Consider the following 25,059-nt stretch of genomic DNA (forward strand, 5'->3'; position numbering starts at 1 on the left):
AATGCCTGAATACTCCTCGAACTATGGCATCTAAAAATGTTTTGGTATCATATTGAGACACAATATTGAAAATGTTATACTCAACAATCAGAGATGCAGGGATTCAGCATAAACAGTGATTTGGATCATGGCTGAGATGGCCAGAAACACAGGACAGCAACAGGTGCTGAACTGTAAACACGGACACAAGGAATGGATTTACTAAATCCACCACAAGGCCTACTGAATTTGGCATCGCCGCACTGGCATTTTGATGAAGCTGGACATGTAGTAATATTGACGATGCAAGTGAGCCAAGTCGCAAATGAAATAATTAGATGACTTCATAAACATCTGCATGTGATGCTGGGCCAAGAATATGCTTTTTGGCATGTCTGTAAAAACAATGGAAAGCAGAGTAATCAAGTATATTTCTTTAAAAAATCTGATGAATTGAACTGTAAGCAGATGATTTGGTTTACAGCTGATGCATCATGTTATACATGATCTGCTACACTGCCACCTCCCTTAAAAAGTACTAATACAAGCAGAGAGCAACTGAGAAACAGCAGCAAGGTCAGAAAAACTGTGTGAAAAATAATAATACAGTGTTGCTCGCTTTTTGGCTGGTGTGAAAGGAGAAGAAGTGATTGCTGCCGTCATTGAAATGGGTTTACTTTCAATGCCATATTACACACAAAAAGGACAGCTGACTTCAAGATCATTGGTACATATCTTTTTCTTACATGTAGTTCTTTTTATCCATCCAGACTTTTTTGGTCTTTTGGAGTTTGCAGTTTTTGAGATGTCGTCCGTTGAGATTATTTCAATGGAACGGTGTCCCTGAAGGGTTTTCTGCTTGTGGTGCTCAAAGGGCCGAAGCACCGGATTACCAAAGACAATTATCAGACCTTGTTGTGAGAAGTTTCATGTAGGAACTATAGACTTTCTACTGAACTACATCCAGCAACCAAGCCATTAGCATTTACATCCCTGCCCCTGAGCCTCTTATCCATGAGCAGATGCATGTTTTCTTCTGCACAGTGATTCGCTGGGCGGGAGAAGTTTGTTTTAAAGAAAATAGGCCCTATATTAAACTGCTCACAACAAGGTCTGTGGATTACCTTGATCGAATTGGACAAGATTTTTGATAGAAACACTGCTGCTGAGTTTTTTTTATGTAATTTTGGGCACTTCGAGCACCACATGCAGACTAGGTCTATTATATTCAAGAGAAGATAGAGCAGATGTCGCCAAAAATCGGCAATTCACACCAAAACAGTCTCAAACACTACAGAAAATAACACTAACACACATCACTTACTAACATTGGGATGCTCTCGATACATTTATGTCCGAGTGATGAACAGATGAACAGACGGACACGTACATGTCCGCAGGAACACGCAAAGAACGAGCACGAAAAATCGTTCACTTGGTTGTAAAAAAGCAGCGTGGGTGAAAAAGAGTATTACTCGAGCATATTCAACTGTATTTTCAGTGCGATCTTTTATAGCATTGTGCACTTCCCTACAGCAAGAATAACTTCCTACAAGGTCATAAGCTCAAACACTCGAGAGCCCTATTCACAACATTTAAAAACCGCTTCTAACATTTTCATTTGTATAATAACAGATGAAGGAGGCTTTTCTTTTCTGAAGGCATGAGTGGAGAGCTTGATGTTACCCTCCTCTCAGTCCTCCAAGTAACCCTGCTCTTGATGAGTTCAGTGCAGCACATTCAAGGCAATTTCAGAACCTTCTGTTTTTTAGGACAATTACAAAACGCTCCTTATGAAAAGAGGGTTGAATTCAAGCTGTTAATCACATCTTGACAGAGACAAAAACAATACTTCTGACTGTACTGCTGCTGCCTGTAGAGCATCTATAATATTTAAACACCACTGCGGTGTGGTAAATAAGAGCCACTCAGAACACATGCGAGGAGGAGGGTGATGAAACCCATTCAGTCGCTACCACCGATTGTTTCCCGCTGCATAACATGAGAAGAAGTTAATTCATGGCGTCGACCTTGTCATGCAACCCAAGAGCACCACGATGTCTGTCCACGCGCAGCACAAGCCACAAACGACTGCTTCTTGTAAACCTAAAATTTGTTAATGATCTGATCATATTGTCACCGCTTGCCTCCAAATATTATTTTTATAAGCAAGAAAGCATTTAGCCTCAAACTCTTCACACGCCTCTCTCCACGTGACACTGTCAAAATCTACTCTTTCAGCTGAAGCTGTCGAGCCCTTATATTTTATTACCAAAATAAATATTCTTATAATATTTGCTCTTTCTGGTATGAAGAGGGTCATATTTGTGGTTTCATCCAAAATCCAAAAACTGAAGCATCAGCTGAAGAAAGCCATGCATGCGGCAATATCCATCATTAACTCTCATTACCTAGACAAGTCATGACTTGAAATGAAATATTACTTGACAAAAAAACACCACAATTTAAGCTAGTATCGAAACAATTCGTACATTTGGCAGTCAACAGAAAGTTAACTGTCAACTTTGATAGCCAGTTGCATTAATATATGCTGCTCTAGCTTCTCAAATGTGAGGATTTCACTTGTAATTTTCTTGACTACATGATTAATCTAATAACAATAATCTAAAAATGATTAGTTAGTTTAATTTATTATCCTGTTTATCATTGTTTTTGTGTCTGGGGCGATTGCAAAACTAAATATTATAATAAGCCTTAAAAGTTATTCATAGTTAAGGGAGTGGCTACTGTCCAGCCAGCTGTCAATAACCAGGCTATATTCAGCCCGCCGTAGCTCCATCCATGCTCCACCTCTTTGCCCATCTTTAGACTGGCTGCGAGTTAGGTCGAGTCAGGCGCTGATAAGATGACCAGTACCATCTCCAGGTCATACCCAGAACCAGTAGACAGGGATTTAAAAAGGCGCAATATGTAAGAATTGGCCATCTGTTGAATCCATTCTCAAAACAAACGGAGGGCAGCGTATCACCGGAGTATCTGCTAATTGCTGCTAACTGTGGCTGCCATTTGTTTTCGGGGAGTGTTGGTGTTGACACCACTAGCACCGGGGCTTTGGACCAGGATGGGCTGGGTTAGCTGGTTAGCATGCTAACATAATACCGAGACATAATAAAGTCAAAAGTTATTATTTATTGTATTCATATTCTTATTTCTGTTGATGATTAGTGTGAATTTTTACATTTCTTGCAAATCGCACCGTTAAAAAGGGAGCACTCGAGAGGCAACAAGAAAAAGTATGCTGTCAGAGCGAGACTGTGGAAAAAACACCTCAACCTGGAGCTGATTCACGATGATAAACCTGCTGAGACCATCTGCCAGTTTTGGAAGAAGAGTCATCATCATCAAAGACTGATTAACAGGTGAGCCTGAGATAAAGGATCATTCACTTCGCTACATATCAGCATTATTACACCCCAGCAAGAACAAAATGTGTCCACCTCAGCAGCGAATAGAGATTTGAAGCCATGGGATTACAGCTGGCACAACATGCCCAGGATGTTTACCATATAATAACAGTGCCGAGCTCCATCGCTGCATTGTTGGTACAAGAGGATAAAGTTCATTCTCTCTTATCGTGGCTGTAATTCTTGATAGCCATGCACACATCTGTCAGCGGGCTGCATTTCCATGGAGGATTATCTGACCGACCCGCAGACACACTGCTCCCACTGTAGAGGAGTATATTTAAAGTAGCAAGAAGAAATTTGTCCTATGATGGATTATTTGGCAGTATGCAGACGTGCTGACTGAAATATGAGATGCCATATTTTTGAAGAGAGCCGGTAGAGCTGATGAGTCTCAGTGGGCACATGCTGTCCTAGAAAAGCAAAGAGGTTTTTGAGTGTTTCAGGGAGAAAGATGGAGCGAGCTGAGGGTGCCGCAACATGGCCGAACTCCCCCCCCTCTGTTCCCTGCGCTCATCATGTGTTCGGGCTCTCAATCTTAAGACTGAATTCGTATGAGTCAAGGATGGCAGTCGCTGCACAAAATGTCTGAAATACCTGGAATGACAGACACTCGAGCGCTGAATAGGTGTGAGGGGGAAATAGAGATTTTGAGGAATTCATCCATTTTCACTCAGTCAAAAGAACTCATTGACGCATTATTAAGTATTTGCATTCAGTTTAAAGGTATGTGGACAGTCACCTTGACTCAGTCAAAGCCTACAGGATAAAAAACATCTCCTTTTAAAAGAAGCAACATAACTTCAGTATTTTGAAAAGGAGCACCTGGTATATCTCTTCAAAAAAAACTGCCGAGTCTCAAAGAACTGTCTTTTTTTTTTTCACACCGTGGCCTTAACATTGGATCACACCTAATCTGACATTATGTCGGCCTCTGCCGTCCAATAATCTGGAGCCATTGCTCCTTTGTGTATCATTCGCGCTGTAGGTGCAAAGTGCCGCTCTTGTAGGTGCTAAACGCGTAACACTTCTTCAGCTCGTGTGGGTGAAACACTTCCTTCAGCCAATTTCAGTTGTTGTTACAATATTACAGGAGCTGTTGGCAGAGGCGGAAATACAGTCAAAGCCGTAGCCAGGATCTTAGAAATCACGACACAGGCCCACAACACAGATTTTTGTTTGCCTAGCCACCTAAAAAACTTTACAGTTCGAAATTAATTTCCTTTTATGTCGTCTTTATTGATTTTTTTTGTAAAGATTATCCATAATGTGTCAACTTAAATTTAAATAACTAATAAAACTAACTAATGAAACTAATAATATTTATTAAGTCAATTTTCAGTCAATAAATGGAAAATTGCAAGAAATATTTAAACATTTTTAAGTGAATATCTGCACGTATTAAATGTTTTTTAATGGGGCGACACCCTTAAATTGAGAAATGATCATGAAGGCACACTTTCTATATACGTCTCGAAACCTCCAAACCATGTAGAGAATAAGTAAAACAAATACATGTATTAATTTGTCCAAAAATGTACGCCAAATCCTGTGTTTACCATCCGAATACAGACTAAGGATGTCAGAAAAATATGATTAATTGCACCCAGCCCCTGACAGACCTAGCCGGCTAAAACGGCAATAAAACATTGTTCCTCTTTAACTGATGAAATGCAGGTGGGCAGCTTCTATTGTTGTGAAACCTTGATGTTCCTTGGACGGATATGCGACAGCAGATAAAAACATAACGCAGCAAAGAAGAAGGTCAAGATGAGAATGCAAACAAAACAAACTATTCCGAGTACGAACGGATGAATGAAAACAAAGCGGAGCAGCGTGTGCAACATACTGTAAATGTGTTCTCTTCAATTCCTGTGAATTTTAACGGGCATCTTTAAGAGCTCATTGAATTAATTAAAAGACAGTAAACTAGGTATTTTTGGACAAGATCCCCCTCCCCCAATAAAAACATTACCAGTCTTTTCCATGGCTGCTAACGGGTTTTTATATGGACTGCGTGTGTAATGAGGTTTTTTTTGTGTGTGCGATTCGACTGACATTAAAAAGAAGACCGCAACTCTTCTGCACAGAACCAGAGGAAGTGAATGTTTGAGATTAAAATACCAAATGAAAGGATTGAGGGAATTATTTCGCTTCTCTTTGCTGCAGTACTTTCTAAATCTATCAGTCTGTGGAATGTGATCTATTGTATATCAGTTTTAGACGGCTCCGCAGTCAGGTCCGGGCTAAACATGCACGCCAGCTGAAAAATCGTGCCGTCACTACCGCGCCAGTCATCTAGGTGCTCAGATAACTTCTTTTATTAGTATTGATAAGGTCAATTTGATACAGAGAGGTGTGATATTAACATCTCAGAAGAGATTTATAACTTCAGAAGCAGGCATCCTTGAAGCACTCAAGTACATAACATTCGTTTGTGGACAAAAACAAAGAGCAGGATAAACACAGCTAACAGCAATGACTGTTGTATCCAGTGGAATAAAATAAAAGTACTGTACGTAAAAACGTCTTCTCCAAAAACTTCTACTTGACTACATTTGTTTCAAAGCTTAAGCTCCTAGTTGCTCATCATGTTACACTTTTGACACGGCATCTCGACATTTGCTGATTTTTAAAGTGAATGTGTGATAAACTGAGGGATGAAGTGTTCCTATGCGTTGAGAAAAAAAATCCTCCGTCTTCTTAGGCTCAATAAACTATTTAAAACCCTTTTTTGGATTAGCTGGAAAAGATGAAAACAGGGCTACTTTTCTGAGTTCATAAAAAGTTGAAACGAGGGTTCTCACAGGAAAGCGAATGATCTTATAGGATTTGATGCATTGCTGTAGATTAATCCACCCCTCAGTATATAAAGCGGGTAAAACGAGCTCGACCTTAAACATCTACGGCAGCAGAATGCAACGTCGATGCAGCAGTAACAACACTGACAGGGAGCATTCGAATGCAAGACGAGTACTTTTACTTTTGATAGACTATTTTTTCTTATAACGCTCTGAACACCACTCCCACCGCTGATTTTGCAGGCACATTTTTTTGGTGCCATCTTGTCAGTGCTGCTGAAATTCAGGAAAAACCCATTTGCTGAAATGAGAAGAAAAAAAGAATGGATGCCAGGATGCTTATCGGTATTTTTGCTCAGATTGTGAAAATGCTTCTGGCACCTGGCACCATGCAATCTGACTGCGGCGTATCAACAGAAACATCAAGAGTTTGGCCTGTGTGGAGTTATCTGACCCGAAGTACTGAGGAAGAAGCTTTGGTCTGGACATTTACCTGAAAAAAATAGTCCTGCTTTACAAGCGGAAATTAGTTGCTAAAGAAATGCACATATTGCTAAACGAGGAGCACTGTAACTAAATGTGGATACATCACATATACACACACGCATACACAAACGAGCACACAGCCACAGTCTGGAGTGACATTATGAGAGACAGAGTGCAGATAACGGTCCAACACCTTCCCAACAATGCTTCCTCTGGCCCAATAAAATCATAAAACGCCTCTGAGGCTGCTTCCCTCTTTCTCAGCCTCTCTTTGAACTCGGGTGATGCTGAATGCAGCCGAGGAGACGGCAGACGTGACAGTGTGAACGGCAACAGTCTGGTGCTAGACACCACTTTACACCCGTACTGCAATTCACAGTTCAAAGTGCAAGCCTGAAAGAAAATATTTTAGAATGATGGGAAGGATTACCAATACGTGTGCCGAATACAAAGGGGTGATTTGGCGCCTGACGGGGTTAGCGACAAAATGGCGGAGGATGGCATGTGTGGGAAGGTCTCGCCAAGGCGCGAGGTACATAGTGAGTACTTGTCAGTCCTCTTGCAGGAATAAAAGCGAAACCAATGCCATCGCTGAATGGGCGAGACAAAAATCGAAAGCGCGGCGAGAAAAGGGAGGGCGATGTTTCCAAAACAAGCTTGAATAGATGCACATTTACAGTAACACAAAGAAATAAATGAAGCCCTTTGAAGAGCGAGCTGTGTTTTACCAAAGGACTGGGCAGAGAAACCAGCAATTTTGCGATTCTTCTTTTGAAGGTTTTCTTCTGTTTGGGGTGGAGTGTTGGGGGGTTTGTGGTGCACTGGCAGCTGAGGCAATCTGGGTCTCAAGCACATCTAAGGTTGGGCAATTAGTTCCAGTGCCACTATTAATGTGCTGAAGGGGCGCGCTCTGCGGGGGGTTGAGGGCTCGGCTCAAAGGGCTTCGGTCCTTGCTGGGAGGAGGGGGGTGAATATGACCAACAAAGGTGGGGGTCAGGACCTCAGGGCCATGTGAAAGCTGTACCTTGTCCACTGACCTCTGAGATCTTGTACAGGCCCGACCGCCATACTGCTGAAGGGGACGGCCGGTACAGTCTCTACTGTTCACTAGGACTACCGCTGCCCTAATATCCGAAAAGTAAACAGTATTAAAATTTGATTTTGTTGCTGATCTGGGACTATTGGTTTATATGAGCGGGATAATACCAGCCTTTGATGTACTTTTAATAAAGGTCTAATTATGCACCCATTAATGTGACTCCTCCCTTAACACAGTTACAGAGAGACAGCCTTTTCTTTACACGTTTTCTCCGTAAAGTAAATATTTTGGCAATTCAGTTATCGGTTTAAAAGCTCAATTATGTGGGGATCAACCCTTAAAAGCCACTACATACCTATGAATATTATTGTTGTGGTTTGAAGTAGAAATTTGAAGTTGTAAAATCTGTTTTAGAGCATGAAATTAGGGGGGTAAAAATTTCTGCAAAAAAAAATTTTTTTTTGTTAAAAATAAATATATTTTAAATGACATGGTCACACCACGAAGAACTTCTTGTATATACTGTTGGGGTCACCACCAATCAGCCAATCAAGTCCATCTTTATGCTCACTTCCTGTCTGGATTTATCTGTCAATCATTAATCATTTTTATTCATCAGAAATTACGGGAAGATGCCCATCATACAACCGCACCCACACCCAAAAAGAAAATAATATGTTCCCAGAGCCCGATTTATTAACATTCAAGAAAAGATATTCAATATATATAAAATGCATAAAACAAAGAGAATTATCACACGCTTTACCAATGACATCTAATTTGTTCCTCTTCTTCTTCAAACGTTTCCGTCTCCTGTTTTGTCAAGAAAATATTGAAATCTAATGTCCGGGTCAGTTTACTACACATCCACAAGTACACCGGTCGAAAAAACCGAGACAAAAAAACGTCACACTGAATATTCTGTGTGTAAGGCCTTGCTCTCGCCTACATTGTGCCTTGACGCCCACATACAGCCCACATCTCTCTCCTGGGCCTTTTGATCTCCTCAGTAATATGTCAAGGGCATTTAGGGGACAGAAAGCAAGACATACGCAAAGAAAATGTAATGCCAACAAGTCCCTTTTCGAACTGCAGCTGTGCTCTCTGATCCAACACATTTTCTTACTTTTTGCAATGCTTTTGGGTTTTTTTTTTTGTCTTTTTCGAGCTGAAAAATGTCAGCAGGATTTCGGCGGCTGAATAAGGACAGTAGCTGTTGACTTACGTCTGCTGCAGAGCTCTGCCTGTGTTCAAAATGCAGCTTTTTGGGGGTCAATCAGGCACAGACCAACACCCTTTAAAGATTCCTTCATCCACAATAAAAAAAGAGAATGAATGGAGGGAGGGTTAAACAGTAGAAAATACACCATGTGGATATGTGGGAGCTTTTTTATTCTATTTTATTTTATTTGTTTTCTCCTTAAAACTAAAAATCATAATTTATGAGATCAAACCTTCATCTCTCCATCCTCATTTCATGGTGAAGAGAGAGTTCATGGTCGCCATGGTTTTGAGCAAACCTGTAAATACTTCATGTTAGTTTTCCTGAAGATTTGTTTGTTGCTGTTGGTGAATAGGACGATTTATTTTTCAAGCAAATTTTGTTTTGCAGAAAGGGATGAATACATCAAAAAATCTTCGAAACTTCTCAAATTATTATATTAAAAATACTTTTTTTCCACCTTTTAACCCCCATGGTGTGGTGTTTCTAATGAAGATGTTGAAACTTTATTCAACTTATATTACTATTATTTCATAGTTAATTCATTTAGATTTTGATTAAAAATGATTTTTGGATCAATTGATTAGTAGTTTGGTCTATAAAACGACGATCATCGTTTCCCAGAGCCCAAGACGACATCTTACAATGTCATGTTTGGTCCACAACCCAAAGACATTCATATTACGGTCATAGGGGAGGAAAGGAAAACAGAAAATATTCACATTTAAGAGGCTTAAACCACAAAATGTTGACTTCCCTTGAATTAAAAAAATACTGATTCAATTATCAAAATAGTTGCTTATTATTTTAAAAATTGACAACTAAGCGATCAATCATTGCAGCTCTAATTGGACCATTATGGATGCATTTATGAGTGATCAGTTAAAATGAAGCAAATAAAATACTTCACATACTGTTACTAGCATTGCATCATATTTTTCAAGATGATCATATTTCTATATATGCATCTGTAAAGTAACAAGTAACTACAGATGTCCAGAGAAATGAAATGAAGTAGTCGACCTCAGTGCTTGTACTTAGTTATCTTCCACCATGGGTTACGTTTCTGAACAAAAGGTCAGATAAAGAACAAGTCAATTGTTTCCTGCTTTTATATTTTGGAAAGAAGCCGTTTGAGATGACAAACCGTCCCTTCTCTCTCCGTCTCCTGATTGGTCATTGGTGGCGGCTTCAGCCAGATCCAAACAATCTGAGGTTGCGGCTTGGCGGGTTTGGCCGAAGCGCTGACCACTAGAGTTTGACAGGAGCCTTTGTGTTCTCTCAGGACAATAGGGGTGAGAGGTGGGGGGTCAAACCAAACTCTTACACACCCCCACTGCACCCCGCTTCATCTGTAAAGTCCTCGCCTGCTGACCTTTAACCCCTCCCGTCATTGTCCGCAGTAAAAATAATAAAATCTGTCCCGGCGAACGAATGCCTGAGAGACTGCTGTCCTTATTGTACTGCTGGCTCTTCCCTCCGTCCTCGCCTCCTAATATGGAAGGTTGACACTGAGATTATGGCAAGATTACGCTTGAGTCTTCTGGCAGATGGTACCGGTTCTCCTTCTCATGCTGGCTCTTGGCAACTTCTCATTTCTTAATGAAAGTCAACAAACAGGGATTGAGTTGGTAATGGATCGTGTAGGATTAAGCTTAATAAATGTACTTGAAGGCAAATGCTTCACTGTAGAGGTGAAGGACGTTTTTTTTTTTTTTAGCCTGCTTTGAGATCATTTGGGTTCGGTATTGAATGTCACGTGAGAATGACGATGACCTAACTAAGTGAATCTGAAGCGTTGGGTTACAGCCACTTGCTTCTTTTAGTGTGTATTCTTCTTTGGCTTCTATAGCGGGTCAAGTTATGTGCCGTGCTTATGTAGGTCAGCGAGTCACTTCAGGACAATTGAAGCGAGCATGCAGCCATTTGTGATGGTGTTGAATTTTCACTTTTCTGAGCGACACCCTGGCAAAACCGACAATACCTATTCAGCTCTTACACTCCTGCCATTGCTCTTTGTGTTGGAATGTGCAGCAGGTTCTCAAAATACACACCGATTGAGTTTTACCGGCCAAAGTGTTATTTTTGAGTGAATGTTCAGTGAATACAATCCATATATAACCTCACAACACCTGTATGCTCTTTCATTTTTAAATCCCAAATCAAGACTTGACAGAGTGCAGTTTTCATATTCCAAGATCTATTTTGTGTTTCAATTTTGCCAGACTTTTTCTCCAGAAAGTTAATTCAGCAGTAGGGCTGGGCTGGAGTGGTGATTAAACAACAAGCCATCAGTATTTTTTCCAATTCTTTTATACTTTTTATGGGACATTTTTATTTGCATTCTTATCAAATGCCAAACATGCCAACTCAAGCATCCATACGAGAACTAGTGTTGTAAAAAGCACCCACAAGTCATACAAAGCCACATAAATAGTACTTGAGTATCTCATATTAAATGTACTTTAGTATGAGTAAAGTAATTAAAACATATATCTATATGTATGTTTATACTGTAGTGTCGACTGATTATCGTATTCAATATTTCTCCGATTAAAATAAATCTAAAAATGTGCTACTTCGGCTCTACAGACAACAGCAACCTGCAAAGTAACTAGTCACTAAAGTTTTCAAATAAATGTAGTGGAGTAAAATCTCAATATTTGCTTCTAAAATGTAGCGGAGCAATGGATAAAGTAGCAGATGAAGCAATGTAAATACTCAAGAAAAGCACAAGTACCTACAAATGTACTGAGGTACAGTACTTAAGTGAACGTACTTAGTTACATTCCATCACTGATGAGAACTTTGCATGAATAAAATAAAGTGTTTAGTTGGTAAAATTATCGTGGGCCTTGTGTTCAGGATGCACTTTGGCTGATGCCAGTAAGGCCCTTATGTTTGACACCCAGCTCGAGTGAGCTTTAGATACTTCCAGTTAATTCTATACGGTGCTTTACAGAAAAACTAGCTTAGTTCAGTTGACCTTTCTCTCTGATTTGATGCTCTGAATTTGTCTGTGATACTCGATTTCAGATTAAACAGGACTATTGTGTAGACCACCGATAGAGGAGTGGAGTTTAATGTATAGGAAATGTACAGAAAGTAATCTGTATCGCCTTGTTTGCAGTAAAATTGCACTATAACACTATAACTCAGTACATATTCTTCAGTTGTGTCACATTACAGAAAACTGTGCGTGGAAGTCGTCACAGCCGCCTCTTCTCTCTGAAGCCCACCCCCCCTCCACCTTTTCTTTTTCCCTTATGAAGCAGCAAACCCCCCCACCACCACACCACACAGACAAAAGTCAGGTCTGTAACCCCTGTGGCCCCACCCCCCGTGCTCTTTGACCTATAGTGGAGGCCTGGCTGAGCACAAACAGTGGTCGTCCCCTGAAGCCCTCCCACCACCTCCACCTCCACCGCGGGCTCCTGTTTCACTCGGGCAATGAAAGGGCCTACTGTAAATAACGGGGGCCTAGCTGACCTCGGCGTTTATCTGGGCCTGAGACCCCTGCATCCATCCTACTGTAACAGAGCCCACCGCTCACAATAGACTCTCTCATGGGTGTTAGGCTGTGGGCTCTCTCCCCTCTGTGCCCACTCAGAATGGGGATTAGAAAAAAAAAAAAAGAAGGGCCCCTGTCAGGTCCTCCGAGGGGGTCAACCCCCTCCAAACCAGCATCACAACCCCATCCCTCAGACACTTTAGCCTTTGTCCCTGTGAGAGACTTGGGAGCAGGGAAGGATAGAGGGAATGTGGTGAAGGTGGGGCTAAAGCCTGAGACCAATCACTCTGACAAAACGCTGGATCAAACTCACGGCTCCCAACACCATTAAAGCTCACTCTGTGCTGGAGCCACTAAGACATTTCCACTTTCATCCAACTGTTTGATTCTCTCTGGATCGATCTGCGGCACTTGATTTTCTAAAATATTTATGGACCCTTTATATTTAAGTGGGGCTTAGCAATAAATCCATATTATATCGTTATCTTGATATGAGACTATATATATCATCTTAGATTTGGTATATCGTGATATGGCAAAGTGCTGGTGATGACATTTTCTGAACTTACCAGACCTTAAATATTTGTCATTATATGCATATAACTGATGATTATTTGACCAAAATTAGTATTTTGTGTATGCCTACAACTAACTACTATTTTCTGTTTATTTTATCAACTTATCCATACGATTTTTTTGTATAAAAATGTTGATCAGTGTTTCCCAAAGTCCAGGACGACATCCTCAAATGTCTTGTTTCTTGTCCAAAACCCAAAGATATTCAGTTCTCTGTCATAGAGGAGTCAAGAAAACATAAAATATTCACATTTAAGAAGCTGGAATCAGATAATTTTGGCTTTTTCCTTAAAAAGAATTACTGAAAACTGATTCATCTATTAACAAAATAGTTTTTGATTAATTTAATAGTTGACAACCAATCGATTATTCAATTAATCTTTGCTGCTCTAATTTTGTAAAGCACCAAGTCATCCCGAAAATATTGTCGCAATATCGATTTTGAGGTATTTTGCTCTATCCAAAATCTAAATATCCAAATTGCCCTGCCCAGTATTCAGGATGTTTTTTGTTTTTTTTAATGTTAGTGGGGCAGCACATTTAATATGTTTAATCTAGTGCTGAAATGTTTAGTTGATTGACTGATTAGTCAATTAAAAAAAAAAGAATTTGATAATCATTTTAGTCATGAGTCAAGGACAAGCGCAAAATACACACTGGCAATTTAAGACATTTAAGGGTGTGACTTTGAGCGCTACAAGATGAGCCTTTGATGAGCATTTTACAAACTAAATCATTCATTGATGAATTGGGAAAACAATCAACAGAGAAACTGCTCATGAAAATAATAGTTGGTTGAAGCCCCGCTTTGAATATCCTCCAGAATCTTCACTTTTGGGATCTCTTGAAAATAAAAAAAGTCAAGTTAGGTGACGAAATGCCCTCACAGCCTCATCCTGTCTATCGACTAGTGTGCAAGTTTGTGAGAGAGAGAGAGAGAGAAGGAGGGAGAGAGACCCAGAGAGATAGAGAGGAAGGTTTCGGGTCAGAGGCTAAGTGAAATATATCCCCACTCTGAGGCATGCAAGAGAGAGGATGCAGGAAGCTGAGGGCCAGAGATAAGGGCACAGACGTGGGCGATAAGCACCCAAACACCTGTTAGGGAAGCTCCAGCTCCTCGCCTCAGACCAACACTCACAGGAGGCAATAAAACACAAGCCGGGAAGGAAAGAGGAGAAAAAAGACAGTATATGGACAAAACCATCAGAGAGAAAACTGCCGCTGTAATCTGCTTTTCTTTTCTGAAAGGTGAGAGCGGGGAGCGAGAGCTGCAGAGGGTGTCTGGGTGCTGCTGCTGCCGCACGTATGAGGGGGGATAAAACCCCATCCTGTTTTACACCATGCTTAATGGCATATGGCGGGAGCCTACAGCATCATTTGTAAGGTCAGCGGCGAGACAGGAGTGGCAGAAATGATGCTGTTTGAGTCATGACATGTCAGAGCCACCCGCTTCAGTGATCAGTCCAGGAAATGGAATGGCTTTTTTTTTCCTTCTTTTACTATCCCACTCTCGCCTTTCGGGGCCCAGGGACAAACAGACAAACACAAAACAATCTGGAAGCGGTCAAGAGAGACCTTGGAGACGCCTGACAGCCGTGCAGTAAACAAGAAAGAGAGGATTCATAATGTGTCACGAGAGAAATTCATGGTCTGATTATGGCAGGAAAAACATCTGACCAATTAACTATCAAGCACCTCATCAGTGGCACTCTGGAAAATGATGATGTCAATTAGGGTTAGACTGATAATGTTATAATGTGACATCTTCCAGTCAATGTTCAATGTGATGAATGAGTCTGATCTTACGTAAAACACTTTGGTCTCAACCAATTTCATCTTTTCACTACTGTACAAAGCGCTGTAATTACTGGGCTCCATCAGAGCGGTGTCCGCTGTTAACAGGTTATGTCATCAGTAGTTTATGGAAAAGTTTGGAGGCTTTGGAAAGACTTAAAGTGGAGTTTATATTCTCATTTTACACATTAAACATGACAGGGTTTTTTTTTAATTAAATTTGACAGCATTTAAGCAAAAAAACAAACAAAAAAAAAATGCTCCATAAATTAAACCAAAATTAAAAGGAACTAAATTTAGAGAAAATATAATCTAACAGTTGGAGTAAACAAGTAAATAATTACCATTCTATTTTGCTGAATTTCTCAGTTACATTGGGTGGCTAGTCAAACATTTGTAATCTAAAATATTCTGGATACTGTCATGTAAATATATTGTTACTTATTTGGCCTCCATGTTATTAAATGTTGATATACTGTACTCAAGATCTTAAACATTTTTTGTTGGAGTAAAATATAACTTGGTGGCAGTTATTTGACATAAGAAGAAATTCATAGTGTTTTATAGGATATCATGGGAAATTAGTGTTTTTTTGTGTTGAATGGTTTTTGTGAATGAATGATTGAATAACAAACATACACATGTTTTACACACCTGGACTGTTAGTTACACCTGGACAACATAATGCATTCCAACACAACTGGTCTGCCATCGAATTTACTTTTTTGTTTATTTTATATTTTAGCACTGAGGTCATATTTGCGTGGTGTTGATGTCATGGACTTATATATGTATGTATATCTAGGTGTTACTTATACTCTGCTCCCATCTCACATGTTCCCTGGACTCCAGGCTGCCACTGTTTTGATCTCACATGCACCCAAAAATGTTCACTGGTTGCATCAGTGCGCCTCAAATTTAGCAGTTTATTTTTTAAACAACTGAGATCATCGCAATTTCTTGTTGCGAGTGATTTAAATGAGGAAAAACATGTATTTGCACCTTTTCCCCCTGTTTATAATCATTTACACAATGTGTTAATACATTTAATTAAAATGTATTATTTGGTGCACCTCAATGAAAGAATTAGGTGCACCAGTGTAACCAGTGTGAAAGATTAGTCTGGAGCCCTGGTCCTGGTAAATTGAGGCTAAAAAGAGGAAACGCCTCCACATGTTGTACAGGTGTGCCTGATAAAGTCATGTTGAAATGCAATTTTAAAACAATTGAAACACCAGCTACTGTTTCAGAACGAGCCTTTGCATGACTTAAATTTCATACACAACTCAAAAGTGGTGAAACAGCCCTTTAACAGAAACACACCGGCATGATTTTGTACACCTCCGAGGATTAATGCATTCATTCTCCGCCTCACTCTGTTTTCAGACATTCTTGCTCTTCAAGCAGACAAATCTCCCTTCAATTGAATCAACCCCCACCTCGCATGCAGCCTGTGCGAGGGGGCCAGCCTATCCATCATCAGCTCTCTCCCTCTGGTAATCTCTCTGGGCGTCTTCGGTCAGCAAATACATAAATCAATTATGGTTTTAAGCTTTATGCCATGATTTACCCAACTGATCCCTCCTGGATTACAGCGGAGCTTAAAACGTGTCGGCCGGCGCTAAAGCTCCAAGTCGCCTTGACATTCATTGCACTCCTGCCACGACGCTCACCAAGCAGCATGTCAGATGCCACAAGTATAGATCTGAAGGCATTTCCAACGGGCTGACAGGCAGATAGGCCGCTCTGTGACATGCAACGACGTTTATCTTTGGTCATAAAATTTGGATTTCTTTGTATCCCAACCCGTTGCACCCAGGGGTTCATGGTCTGAACAGAGCGTGTCGACTAGCCTGTGAGGGAGTCGTGTTTTTAAATTATTACCACATAACGCTTAAAGTGTGTGTTACTGTATAGTAAAACATGGCAGACATTTTGGGTGCTGCTCTTTCTAGCAAGAGTGGGTGGTTGCATCCTCATATGCGGCAGCCAAACATAGATCTGAAGTGACAAACTGCACGGTACCAAGTTAGATGTGTGGCGTGGTTGGGTGACAGTGTGGTTACAATTTTACATGATGACTTATTTTCCTTATCATTTCATAAAACTTATTTTTTGACTGATATGGCCGGGTCCTGTGTTACATCTGTAAATCTTTGGTAACCCCTGATGTACGGCATATTAACTGTACAATGTGCTCCTTCCATCAGGGGTTACAAAAATCCAAATATAAGTTCAAATAAATAAATCATTAAAAAAATAATCAGTTGTTGTAACCACAGCAGTCAATAAAAAAAATGTAAAATAATAAAATAGTTTTCACAAATAAGGTGCTGGTGGCCATGCTAGTTGCTAGGTAGCATAAAATAGGAGGACATGCACGGCCACTGAGATCTTCCACTCAGCTCTTCTGAATATGTCTTAACAAAAATGATTAAAATAATTTTGCCGTTTTAAAATAATTTCATACAATGACATATGTTAGGAAAAGTATTGACATGTTGAATGAATAGATCAATGTGGTCTCACGGCCATTAACTCTTGTGTATTTATCCTAAGAAAAGTGAAGCTGATAATCCTTCTTACAAGCACATCACTTTCAATCTGTATTATTGCCAATTAATAAACCCTCATGTGAGGTTTTATTTTACATTAGCTCAAGTTTTTTTGAAGTTATGATTAGCCTAAATTAGTTTGACTGAAATTTTCATCATGGTTCCTCTTACTTGAATGTAAAAATGTCCTAATTGAGTTGACACGGCTCACTTTTTTATCTAAGAAGCTGGGAATGTCTCGTAAGAGCTGCCTCAAAAGGTCAACTGCATCGTTGCACCAATTCTTACTTGTCCGACCACATGAGAAGCGACGGAGAGAGTTCATATTTTTCACTTAAAGAATGGCTGCCATCCTTTATAACCCGGACTGCTTGAAAACATCAGTATTTCTTTGCTGTCGCTTGGCTACCTCATGTCAAGTTGGTGTCTTTTTAGCAATTAAACAGCAGTTACACTGACACATTATAAGTTACAATGGCTGTTTAATATAATTTTTCATTTACCTGCTGCTGAGACTTTCCCGGCTAGCTAGCGCTAACCAAGCAGTCACCTGTTGAGCTAACATGCTTCCCCGGGCTCTCAAGAGGTAGATTAAGAGCTAACACGGCGCTACTCTGGCCTCAGTTTCCTACCTGAGAGCTCCTTTGTGACAGGTGATGGTGGAGAGAATGGGGGGTAATTTTTATGACCAGCTTCTTAGCGTGCTGGTATCACTCCATTGGGGCCCCTTGCCAATCTCTGGCAAACCATTCAAGTGGCAACAAAGAGGCTAATTAGAAGCTCTCTCGCTGGAAGCCCGCGGAGGGCTCTGGTTTGATACTTCCCAGGGAGGCTAGGGGGCCTCTGAGGTGGCGGTGGCAGCTTTTTTCACACACACACACCGACACACACACACACACAGGACATTTGTGAGCACACTTGGGTTGGCCCTTTGGCTCTAGCACATTTGCTCATTGTGGCCATCCTCCCTACGGTCTGCCAGAGCAATAGAATCAGAGAGGGGGAACCGACACATCTTCTTTCATGTGGCGGGGACCCGGAGAGGGGATGCTAATGGGATATCGATGGGATTAGAACCCTGAGCGTTCAGGACCAGGAGAACAGAGGCAGGGCTCTATGAACTAGAACTAAAACCCACTCACCTTTAAGGCCAGATCATTCTAATGCTATTGACTTATTCTTTTTTAATGGGAAAGTTGACAATGATGCATGCACCTTAATACAGTTTAAAAAGTCTGCACGGAGAAGAAGGTCCTCTGAGTCTGATATAAGGTTAAAAAAAACAACGGAAAACAAAGCTATTAAAGGCTTCTCCCTGCTGAAATTCACCCACTGTGTATTTACAGAGAAACAGTGGCACAACCTCTTCCCCTGCCAACACTCACAGTCGCTTCTGGGAGCAGAGATACACATCAGGAAGTTAGGGCCGATAACACATTTGCATGTCACCTGATAACTGGCTGTAATTAGTACTCCCCTTGAGCCCCCCGAACCCCCACCCCCCTCACAACAAAACAAAAAAAAAAAAAAAAACACACGCTCACATGGACACACACAAGGCCAACTTCCAGTACAGTATGTTATCCTTATCCCTCCCTCCAGACCACAAGGCCCCCACAGGGACAAAAGATAGGGGCCTCAGTGTGTTCGTTTCATAGCAGCCCCTGCCAGACCGCATCAGCAAAGGCCACGTCTGCCGAGCGCTGTTAGCCACACAGAGGCAGCTGGTCGCACAGAGTCAAGCTGCTAACTTTTATTGCACAAGCACCTCCCTCCACTCTTATCTAGGGGAGGGAGGCGATCTAATCAGCCTGCTGATTTGATCGGCTCCCTCCATTGCCATAGCCACTGTCTCGATATTAGACTGCCCCCTTTTCTCTTGGTGTTGCCCTTCTGTTTTTTCTTTCCACCCTCCCGTTCTAAAAAAGCATCTCAATTCCCTTCTAAAAAAAGCAGCTTCACCAGACGGAAGATGATGACTCGCCACCTGACGACACTGAGAGACAATAAAATGCTTGGATCTGTGCTAAGGTTTGTGTTTGTGTGTGTGTGTGGGTGTGTGTGTAGTCCATTCCACATGATGTAGCCCCCTGTGTTAAGTCTTTAATCGATACATCTCCCTATCCTGACAGTGAGGACAGAGCCCAGATCTGAGATCAGAGCGATGGCGGTGTAAATCTTTACGGTTCAACCAGAGCCTTTTAAAGCCTGTCTATAATTGGGCCTCAGCCAGCAGCTGCCTCGGCTGCAGCTATCACCGTGGGCCCGGTCAAAGCGCCAGTTCCTCAGGGGCATAAACAAACACCGCACCTCCAATAAGGGCAAAAAAGCACCTGTGCGGAGGATAAAAAGAGAGACGATGTGGCAGCCAGACTTGAATAAGCCCCTCTGCTGTTGTCTGTGGTTGAGGTATTTCTTGGAGAGGTGTTTTCGTTGAGTGAGGCTTTTTGTGCTATTGGATTATTACACCAACATGTACTGTACCTCTGAGTGCAAGCCGGGGAGACTTAGCTCACTGAGTGATTTCAAATAGAGGGTAATCCACTGCCATGTAATGGATGCTTTGTTGCCGGGCTTCTTTCAGGAAGCAGGAAAATGCTTGCACAGTTTTACAGGTTAGGATCATAAGCCCGAAGCTGCTTTCGTTTTAGTTCGGGTTATTTTATCTCAGACCAAAGGTGATACACTATATTTGGAGAGCATGAAAATGAAGCAGACACCCGACTGCCGACTTAAAAACACACATTGTTATTTTTAATTTCTCCACAGTTCTTTCTCCCTTTACAGAGAAATAACTGATGAAGTCATGCAGATGAAAATACCAAAGGATCCTGATGTACTCCAAAATATAACCTCGTGCACACAGCAGCAAGTAGTGGACAGCGGTGGACACGCACATACTACACTAGATGTATGAAGAAGTGCTCCACAAGTGCACCCTAGAAATCAAAATGAGACCTCTCAGCAACCACATTTTTGATTTTCTGGCACATTTGCAGTCTGAGCAGTCATACGCTTTGTAATAAAGTCACACAGACCCTGACGGAGAGAACAAATTTGCCTTAAAAGTGCTTGCTGTCTCTGCGCCTTCCATTTAACAAGACAGGGGTCAATGCCGTATATGACAACATAAAGGGTAAATTGAGAGTAGAGCCAGAAAAGTTACTGTGAGCAGATCACAAGAGTTTCTATCGCATGGCCTGTGTTGCTGCTGGTGACTGTTTCAAAGTCATGACATCAGTGCTGTTTGATGATAGCAGCGGCGATGGGTGCAACAGTGCTTGTTCGACTGAAACACTAACAGTGTGTTCAAACCACATCAAGGGTCCAACAATAAACTCGAGAAAGGTTGGTCACAGCTCAATTTTTTTCTATTATTAGTAACTCACCAAAATACTGTGATTTTATGGCAGAAAAATGATTTGATTATGACCAACACATCTTGGCAGTTAAATGGAGCCAGCTGGAGTCTGGGTATAACTCAGCAGGGAGGAGGAAGTGGAAACCAGCTCAGCCGATTGTAAGTGGTTGACACACCTGTCAATCAAACTAACCTGCGGTAAAACTCCCCTCAGCTTAAGCGTCTCTTGGTAAAGAGAGGAACCTCAAAGAAATTGATGTTGCTTCTAAGAGGTGAATTTAAATCAAATCTTGTGCAAGTAGAGATTTTTTGAAGCCAACATCTACCAACCTCTTTGTTGCCACTTACACAACTACCAATCACTGTAGCCATTTGAACCCATCTACTCAGCTGCACTTGGTGTGAATGTATAGTAAAACAGCAGTGGTTAATGGTTGATAGTGGCCAAAGCACACAAGTGTCAGTGCTCAGGGAAACAACTCGTATACCTTCCACTGGCCTCACCTCAACGTGCAGGGTATATGTGTGTGTGCATACATCGTTATCACCTGCAACAAACGCTATGGGCCGCTATCTGCACTCAATCTGCTCTTGGTTTACTGAGGAGGAGTGCCAAGGGTTATCTGTCCCACTCTGATATGCACAGATAAGGGCCTTGGGCCCACTGTTTAAACACCTGGGGCCCGGGGTATTAGAGCGCCCTCCGCACCCCTTTGCCACAAAAGGAGAGGAAATGGAAGAGTGAGCGCTGGCTGCTGCCGCTGAGGGGAATGTGTGTAAAAAGTAATGAACACATGAGTGTGTGCTCGTGCGGAGGTTAATGCAGGACTGATTATTTCCACCACTCCCACTCTGTACCCCAATACTTCCATCAATAATAAAAATAACATGAGCAAAAAACAGAGAGGAGAGGAAGGAATTCATTGACTTGTCTCATTCTTTCCCTCTTCAAAAAAAAACACAGCTCTGTATTATGAAAAGACAGAGTTAAAGCATTGATGGTTATCAGTAATGTTTAACGGCTATATGCTGGAAAAGCTCTCCTTTAAAATAGGCTCTTTTTTCACTTATGTGATGTACATTACAGCGAGGGTCAGTCATTTGCATGAGAATGGACGATTAAGTGAAAGAGATAAACCCAAGGCTAGTTCCCGTGAATTGGATGTTGTGTTTGGAATACCAAGCAGTGCAGGGTTTTTCTTCTTTCCCCCCGCCACTGCAGAATTAGCCCCCTGCATCATGCATTTATTTTCCCAATAATCACTCAGGCCCTTCCTGTGTTGATTATTTTCTCAGTGCAAGGGTTACTAAAATATTGCTGTAATCCTGTCTCCCCGAAGCAGTAACAACACTCACGATGGGCTTCCTTTAGGAAATAAATCTAAGGCTTGTCAGCGGGGAGGCGGTGGGGTGAGCTGCTGGAGGAGAGACGTGGGGAAAAGTGTTGTGGTCAGATGGGGATTGCAGTCAACAGAACCTCTATGATAAAGTGTGACCCTTCATTTAGCTTCAGACTATAGAAGGCAACATCAAGATAGGACGCGACATCACTTTAATGTCTCTATTCTACTGCCAAAAAAAGAAAAAAAATGTATTTCATTACTGGTAATGGAACAAAATGTCTTTGATTACTGACTTTAAAGAAAATGTAGGTGACTAATATTACATGTTGTCTAAACATAAGTAGCCACACAATAACTTAACCCAAATAAAGTGCTACGAAATTAGCAACATTTTTATTTGATTTAAGTTATTTATATTTATTTAGAAATCTGACCAGACGATCGATGACATTTTTTGATCCGTACGTAAAGACATTTTTACACTCAGCCTTACTTCACGTAGCATCTGGGGTTGCAAATAATGATTATTTTGGTTATTAATTAATCTGCCGATTATTTCCACAATTATTCCATAAAATCTTAATTTTAAAAATGTCAAAAACCTCCAACATCCAACTGACTGTGTTTAACATTTTGACTTGAAAAGTCACTTTATCAACAAAATAGTTGACAGCTAATTTTCATTCCATTGACTTCCATTGACTGACAAATCAACAAATCCTTTATCTTGTGCTTACGCATCTTATCAGCCTATATTTCCGTATCCCATAGGTCGTCTCTTCTCACACCACTTGCGGAGCCGCTACACAATGTATTGAGTCTGGGTGGGGTGTTTCTTTATGATATAATCCAGGGCACAGAGGAATGAAAGGGAGCAGAGACTTAATTTATACAGGAAGTGGGTACTTTCTGAAGCATTCATTTTAACATAGACGCACACACACAGACACCTCACACCAGCGACCTGTGCCACATCTGGAACGTATTACACTCATGTTTGTCTTGACCTGCCTGCACCACGTGAACTCTGCCAACTTTTTTTTATGTGTTTGTTTCAGAGGCAGCGGTGACCCTGACACAGTGGCTGTGAGGAAATGATGTGTAATTAGTCGGAGGGAACACGACTCCGTTCATCTGAAATAAAACATCTTATATTCACATCAAAAGAATCAGGCAGCCTGACAGGCTGTACACAGAAAAAAAAAGGCACAGACTTGATATGCTATCAAATGACCCACATTGGAATTTGTGAGGACACGAGAAGCGTCTGAATTATCAAGCATCTCAGGGTAGCACAGCAGACCTTTCATGTGCGGACGGCAAAGCAGACAGCAGATGATGCAATGTTTGATTTCTACACTTCAGGAGGCTGTCAGGACAGCGCGTACAATATTAAACAGTGTCGTGTCGGTGTATCAACCAGTCTAAATTAACCCATTAGTATGCTATGGGGCGAAGCGGGAAGATCAATGCATGAAACGGTTTGGAAATCTCCTTTGATACAAGATTTCCCAGCTTGAGCGAATTGATGAAATTCCTCTTGAAACACAGGCAACCATTTCACACGCCAGACTTTTCTCAAGACAGAGACTAGTGTAGTCTGTCCTTTAACACAGTGATACCGCATTAATGCATCCTGCACAGACGCTATAGTGTACTTTAAAGCTGCTGTTAAAGGATGCATAGGGAGAACCGACAATATTCAGCTCAAAATGTAATTCTCCGGCGGCTGGGTTTATTTTTTTAAAGACACATAGTGTCAGTCCATAAAGAAATTCTCCTTTTATTCAGTGAATAATGACCACTCGTCATGAAGGCCACCCAAATTTGTACACTTTAAGAAGCAACTGCCAACACCACAAAACTACAAAATAACTGACTGCACCACCCATATAAAACTGAGTAAAAACACTTAACAATAACATATTGTGAGGCTGAAAACGAGGGCACTTCTCTTCAGGGTAAAGGACATTCTGGATTATTCAGTACTTTCTTAAGACATCTAACGCAGATTTATAAACCGAGAAGCTTGGACTGAATGAGTCCAGCTCTTAGCCATGCATACCAAGATACTGGCCCGAGCAGGAGGGGACGGGTGATGGGGCTCAAATCCTCAAGTGAACTTTAGCCACTGTGCATTCCTATTGATTCAGGCAAACATTACAGGGTGAGAAGGTGGCCTTCAAGTAAGAAAAGGCCTCGAGTCACAAATCACAAAAACACTCCGACCGTGCAAAATCCACAATGAAGCGATGCAACTACATTCCTTGAGGTACTTGTACTGACTGGGCAGATGCAGTTTTGACAGTTGCAGAGACATACAGCGCATACAACGACATATACTATGACACCAAATGCACTTTTGAAAAAGTCAAGTTTCAGTATTTCGGGTTAAGTTTCCAGGCCTCTAGTTTTATTTCTCTACATTGATTGAAATAGCTCTGCGCTGGTTTACTGCCACTCGCCTGTCCGAGAACTACCTCCCCGTCTCAGAGCCCAGGTTCAGCACTCATTTCCTGAGCTGACCGTCTACTCCAATTATCAAGCTAATAAGGGCCCCCCTTGTGCAGTTATTGGAAAGGGGAGGTGAGTCGGGTCCAGGACGAGGGAGGTACCACTTTGGTAAGTGTGTGTGATAGCTGCCGCCCACATCTTGTAAGATGTGACTAATGGCCTTAGACAATGTTACGACAGCACTGCTCCGGCAGTCACCTGGGCAGGCTTGGCAGTCAGTGAAGGAGTGAATCTCTGGGCCCGAGTCACACAGAACTAAGGTTTGTGTCTGTCAAACAGCAGCGCTTACTCATATATTACAGATGTGTGAATGGGTTAGCGGCTATAATCACTCACACACAAAATGAGTGTCATTAGCTGAAGAAGCCCGAAGAAAAGAAAAACAACCAGTGTCCTCTATTATCCATTAACTGAGCCTTGAAAAAGATGACCTGTGTAGTATTTCTTAGCTAA

General features: G+C 41.4%; 1 protein-coding gene across 1 annotated transcript in view; it reads right to left on the reverse strand.

Annotated features, from left to right (window-relative positions):
• The window catches only part of zbtb16a (zinc finger and BTB domain containing 16a), a 163,190-nt gene that overhangs the window by 133,227 nt on the left and 4,904 nt on the right, over positions 1-25,059 (reverse strand). The gene's annotated exons all lie outside the window — the stretch shown is intronic.

The sequence above is a fragment of the Pagrus pagrus genome (assembly GCF_965226575.1).
Source record: "Pagrus pagrus genome assembly, chromosome: 14".
Taxonomy (NCBI): domain Eukaryota; kingdom Metazoa; phylum Chordata; class Actinopteri; order Spariformes; family Sparidae; genus Pagrus; species Pagrus pagrus.